The sequence below is a fragment of the Balaenoptera acutorostrata genome, chromosome 19 (assembly GCF_949987535.1).
Source record: "Balaenoptera acutorostrata chromosome 19, mBalAcu1.1, whole genome shotgun sequence".
NCBI classification, from domain to species: Eukaryota; Metazoa; Chordata; class Mammalia; order Artiodactyla; family Balaenopteridae; genus Balaenoptera; species Balaenoptera acutorostrata.
The window spans coordinates 56,709,828-56,715,546 of record NC_080082.1 but is presented as its reverse complement, the minus strand read 5'-3'; the positions used below and the strand labels follow the sequence as shown (position 1 = coordinate 56,715,546).

The window sequence follows — 5,719 nt, the reverse complement described above, 5'->3', positions numbered from 1 at the left end:
GCTGCGCAGCGAGTCTCGGGCCGCGGGCGGGTCCTCCGGGGGGCGGGGTGGCCGGGAGCCCCGCCCCCGCAGGTGAGACCGGCCCCGCCCACCGCCCGGGGAAAGTTAAGACCTGCGGCCCCCGCCCTGCGGCAACCGCAGAACTTCGCGCGCGCGTAGTCCGTAGCCTCTAGGGCACGTCGAATCTGAGATGATTCCAGTGCGCAGGAGGCCTGGAAAGCAGAGTCTCAGCGAAACTAGAATCTTGGAAACTTTGGATCCCAGACGGATGGCCTTCTTGCAGTGCCAGCCGCCGGCTCTTTGCTTTGGCTGTGCGCCCTGCTTGGACATCTCTCCACACAGATCTCGACGTTTGTCTGGTCCCTTTTCAAAGGCCGCTTCCTCCGAGAGGCCTCCCTTGCCTGTCTCTTCTAAATTACACCTTCCCGCCAAAAGACAACCTCATTTCTCTGCTTGATTTTGTTCACAAAACTTTTCAGGACCTAAAATTATTTCATGTAACATTATAATTACTATGTTGTGTTACATCACATTATTGGTGAGGCTAAAAATTGAGCTCTGAGTTCACATCCAATTTCAGCACTTACTAGCTGCGCAGGCCTTGGACAAGTAACTTAACCTCTCTGTCTCCGTTTCCCTAATCTGTAAAATGGGAGTAGTCAAAGGCTGTGAGAATTTTTTTTCTGGCTGTGTTGCGTCTTCGTTGCTGCACGCGGGCTTTCTCTAGTTGCGGCGAGCGGGGTCTACCAGTGCGCGGGCTTCTCATTGCAGTGGCTTCTTTTGTTGCGGAGCACAGGCTCTAGGCGCGCGGGCTTCAGTAGCTGTGGCGCAAGGGCTTAGTTGCTTCGCGGCTTGTGGGATCTTTGCGGAACAGGGCTCGAACCGGTGTCCCCTGCATTGGCAGGCGGATTTTTAACCACTGCGCCACCAGGGAAGCCGAGCCTGTAAGCATTGAATGCATTAATATATGGATCGGAAGCATTTAGCAACTATTAGCTACTGGTTTTATGGTGTTACATTATTGGTTCTCCCCCACTAGAATGCCAGTTCCCTGAGGGCAGGGCTCTGTACTGTCAGCACGGTATCTTTAGCATTAAAACAACCTGGCGCAAATTAGGTGCTCAAGAAATATTTGTTGAGTGACTGACTCAATGAATCAAGTCCTAGAAATATAAATTGGCCAAAGCTGGGCGCACAGGATTCTAGCATCATCGAATTTGGTTCAAGGCGAGCTTTGCCAAACCCCGGCAGTACACCGGTCGCTGCACTACAGGATACTTCCAGCAGAGGGCGCTGTTGGTCCGTAGACCAGGCACCAGATTCCCGCGCGGCTCTCTACTCCCGTGTTCTCCGAGCCTCAGTGCAGATGCTCCCTCCTGCCGGAAGCTCTCTCTGACCACCCCAAGGCTGGAGGAAACGCCCTTCCTGGGCTCCTGCAACCTCCCGGGCTCCCATGTTCCAGCCATGCCCATCCTGGGTCATCACTTGTCTGTCTCCCATGCAGGACTGTAAGACCCAGGAGGGAAGACAGAGCCAAGGCAGTCTCAGTCCCTGCTGTGTGCCCAGTGCTAACCAGCACAGCCCGAACACAGAGAAGACACTCGGGGCAATGGTTGTTGACTGACTGATGGAAAATAAAACTCAAACTCATGCTCTAACTTCTCCAGGTATTTCTAGGGAACAGGGTAGAAGGGGGCAGCTGAGTCCTTGTCTCCCATTGTTCTGGCCTCAGGACACTGGACATTGGTTCTGGAACTGCCACACGCTTACTACGAAGCAGTGCTGGGACTGGAGCCAGGTGACCTAGGTGCAAATCCCTGCTCTGTCATTTGTTGGCTGTGTGACCCCTGAGCCAGGAACTAACCTCTCTGGTCCTCACGTTCCTGATCTGTAGAAATGGACTCACATGTGTAACCTACTTTGTGAGGCTGATGTGGGGATTAATGAGTAATCCCTGTAAAAGGCTTAGAACAGAGTGGCACATGGTAAACACTGTGTGTGTATGTGGGGTGGGGGGAGGGAGGGAATTGGAGCCAGGTAGATCTGCATTCAAATCCTGGTCTTGACATTTCCTTTCCATGTCACCTGGGGCAAGCCATGATTTTCTGGGCACCTATTTCCTCATCTATAAAACAGGGATGGGGACTTCCCTCGTGGTGCAGTGGTTAAGAATCCGCCTGCCAATGCAGGGGACATGGGTTCGAGCCCTGGTCCGGGAAGATCCCACATGCCATGGAGCAACTAACCCGTGCGCCACAACTACCGAGCCTGTGCTCTAGAGTCCGCGAGCCACAACTACTGAGCCCACGTGCCACAACTACTGAAGCCCGCACGCCTAGAACCCGTGCTCCGCAACAAGAGAAGCCACCGCAATAAGCCCGGGCACCGCAATGAAGTTAGCCCCCGCTCGCTGCAACTAGAGAAAACCCACGCGCATCAACGAAGACCCAAGGCAGCCAATAAATAAATAAATAAATAAATAAATAAATATAAAACAGGGATGATTGCACTCATCACATAGCATAGTGGTGAGGATTAAATGAGATAAAGGCTGAAAGAAGGTGTTAACCAAGGTGACCATTTGGGCTGGCCCTGTGCCAAGCACTTTTGCACAGCATCAGCTGGGGCTGGCATTCCTGAGTTCTTACCCAAGACAGGCCCTATGTCAGGTCTTGTCTTGTAGATTAATTCTGTTCACCTTCACACCAACCTGCTATGATTGTCCTCATTCCACAGGTGAAGAAGATGAGGCACAGAGAGGTTAAGCGACTTGTCCAAGATCACACAGCCAAGGAGTAGCAGAGCCCCTGAATCTATACAGCCACCCTCTGAGATAGGCACTCTTACTTGCCATACCTAAAAAGGAGGAAACTGGGCCAGGCTGCACTTCAGAGGACGTGGGGCTAGCCGGTGGAATTGGTGGGGTCTCTGGACTGGCTCTGCCATGTCAAAGGTTTTCTTTAAGATCACTCTGACGTCAGACTCTCAGCTGCCCCACAAAGTACTCTGTGTTCCCAAAAGTACACCTTTCACAGCAGTCTTAAAGTTTGCAACAGAAGAATTTAAAGTTCCTGCAACATCTAATAACTGCAATTATTACCCATAATGGAATAGGCATAAATCCTGCACAGACTGCTGGAAATGTTTTTCCAAAGCATAGTTCAGAACTGCAAATTAGGGACTTCCCTGGCAGGCCAGTGGTTATGACTCTGTGCTTCCATTGCAGGGGGCACGGGTTCGATCCCTGGTTGGGGAAATAATATCTTGCAAGCTGTGTGGCCAAAAAAAAAAAAAAAAAAGAACTGCAAATTGTTCCTAGAGATCATGTTGGAAGTTGTTAATATCTGCTACTTGGAACATAAGATTACCTTTCAGAATGAATATTGGTATTGTTGTTGTAAAATTGAAATCAGGCATTTAAAAATCCTATGAAAACACCAATAGTTGAGGAAATAATGAAGGTGACTCTGTCCCTTCCTGTTATTCACACGCTTCATGTGAAGAGGGAAGGCTTCCGCATTGAGGGCGTCACTACCGCAGAGGATCATAGTCTTTCACTGCTACCTTACAACACACACAGGTAGCTCCTGTGGGGTAAATGGATTTACCCAACTGTGTTTGAAAACTGGAGGGTGCTTCAGATGTAGAGAACAAACGTATGGACACCAACGGGGGAAAGTGGCAGGAGGTGGGGGGGGGGTGGGATGAACTGGGAGATTGGGATTGACATATATACACTAATATGTATAAAATGGATAACTACTAAGAAACTGCTGTATAAAAAATAAATAAAATAAAATTCTAAAATTCAAAAAAAAAAACAACTGGAGGATGCTTCTGATCATTCTTTCTGAGAACATTTGGGAAATTAAAATGTACTGAATCTTCCTATTTGTCTTTGAGTTAAAAATGTAAGAGGATTATGGATGGTACAAGGCAGTTGGCTTGATAGCATCTGACTTGCAGATGTAAAAATAGTTGAATTCTTACTTATGTATCATTTATGATAGAGAATATAAATGTATTGATGAGTTCTTGTTATCATTTAGGTTGTTTTTGAGTTTCAAATTCATGTATTCATATAAAATTTAATTTAATATCAGAGCCCAAAATTGGCTTTTTGGATCCAGCCGTTATGTGTAAAATTGATATCCTACACCAAAGTGTTTTAACTATGATCTTGCAGAATCCAACACTTGTAATGGTGAGAATTGAAAATAAAGTAGAAGCATCTTTGGCTGAAAAAAAAAATTAAGAAAGAGGAAGAAACTGAAGCTCAGAGAGGAGAAATCCCTCACCCAAGACCACAGTCAACAAGGCAGTCAGCATTTGAACTTGATTCTAGCTGGGGGAAGGCAGCTCTAGTTCAGTCAAAGCATAACCAATTCCCTGGTCGCCTTCTCTGTTGGACTCAATTTTTTAGCATTTCCACCTTTTTCCTCCACTTGCAAGAACGCTGTGGAAATTATTCCTAATGGTCCATGAAAAGATCAAGGACCAACCAAACTCAGATGTCTTCAGTTGCCATGTTCTAATTTATTGGCAATAGGGTGAGTAATGCTTTCCTGAATATTTCCTGGTTAGGTTGCTTTACCAGATGAAAAATGGCCAGGACATTTATTAATTAAATAAAAATGCAGCAACCAAATGTGAAGATCTCAAACTGTTTCATTTTGAAGTATCCATTAAGAAACACTGGGTGGGGACTTCCCTGGTAGCGCAGTGGTTAAGAATCTGCCTGCCAGTGCAGGGGGCACAGGTTTGAGCCCTGGTCGGGGAAGATCCCACATGCTGCGCAGCAGCTAAGCCCACGTGCCTAGAGCCTGCGCTCCACAACAAGAGAATCCACCGCACTGAAAAGGCCCGCGCACAGCAACGAAGACCGAACACAGGCAAAAATAAATAAAATAAATTTATTTAAAAAAAAGATAAAGCACAGCTAATTTAAAAAAAAAGAGCCTATGTCACAAAAAAAAAAAGAAAACAAAAAATGAAACACTGGGTGGAATGGATTGGGAGTTTGGGATTAGCAGATGCAAACTATTATATATAGGATGGATAAACAGCAAGGTCTTACTGTATAGCACAGGGATATATTCAATATCCTATGATAAACCGTAATGGAAAAGAATATGAAAAAGAATGTATACATAGATATATATGTATAACTGAATCACTGTGCTGTATAGCGGAAATTAACACGACATTGTAAATCAACTGTACTTCAATAAAATAAATTAGAAAACAAAACAAAAGAGACACTGGGTAGAAGAGAAATTTGTCATACATTTTAGCTTATAAATGTATTTTCAACATCCATCCATATACAACTAACTCCTGGTTTCATTTTCTATGAAACGATTCTTTGAACTTGTCTTCCTTCTAAAATCAAAATCATCCCAAATGAACTCATATTAACTAGTGACAAAAAAAAAAAAAAGAAGGCACTCAACAAAATCCCCATCCAATCACTTAAGGCCTCAGTTTGCCATGTCAGGAAAATGGGTGGATGTGATGGGGGCTTTTCTATTTTCATCTCTTGGCCATAGTTTTTAAAAAGCCTCCCCCCTTTTAAATTTTTATTTATTTATTTATTTTTACTCTCTTAACTTTCATATAACATACAGCAGTGTGAATTATATTTACCCCCTTTTTTAATTTAAGAAGTAAAGTGCTGTCAGAAAGGATGTTCACAGAGAACAAAAGACTACAGAGTGAA

At 45.2% G+C, this 5,719-nt stretch overlaps 1 pseudogene; it reads left to right on the top strand.

The window, feature by feature from the left end:
* Positions 1-2,944: 2,944 nt before the first annotated feature.
* LOC103008482 (ubiquitin-fold modifier 1-like) lies at positions 2,945-3,341 on the top strand (annotated as a pseudogene).
* The last annotated feature ends 2,378 nt before the right edge of the window (positions 3,342-5,719 follow it).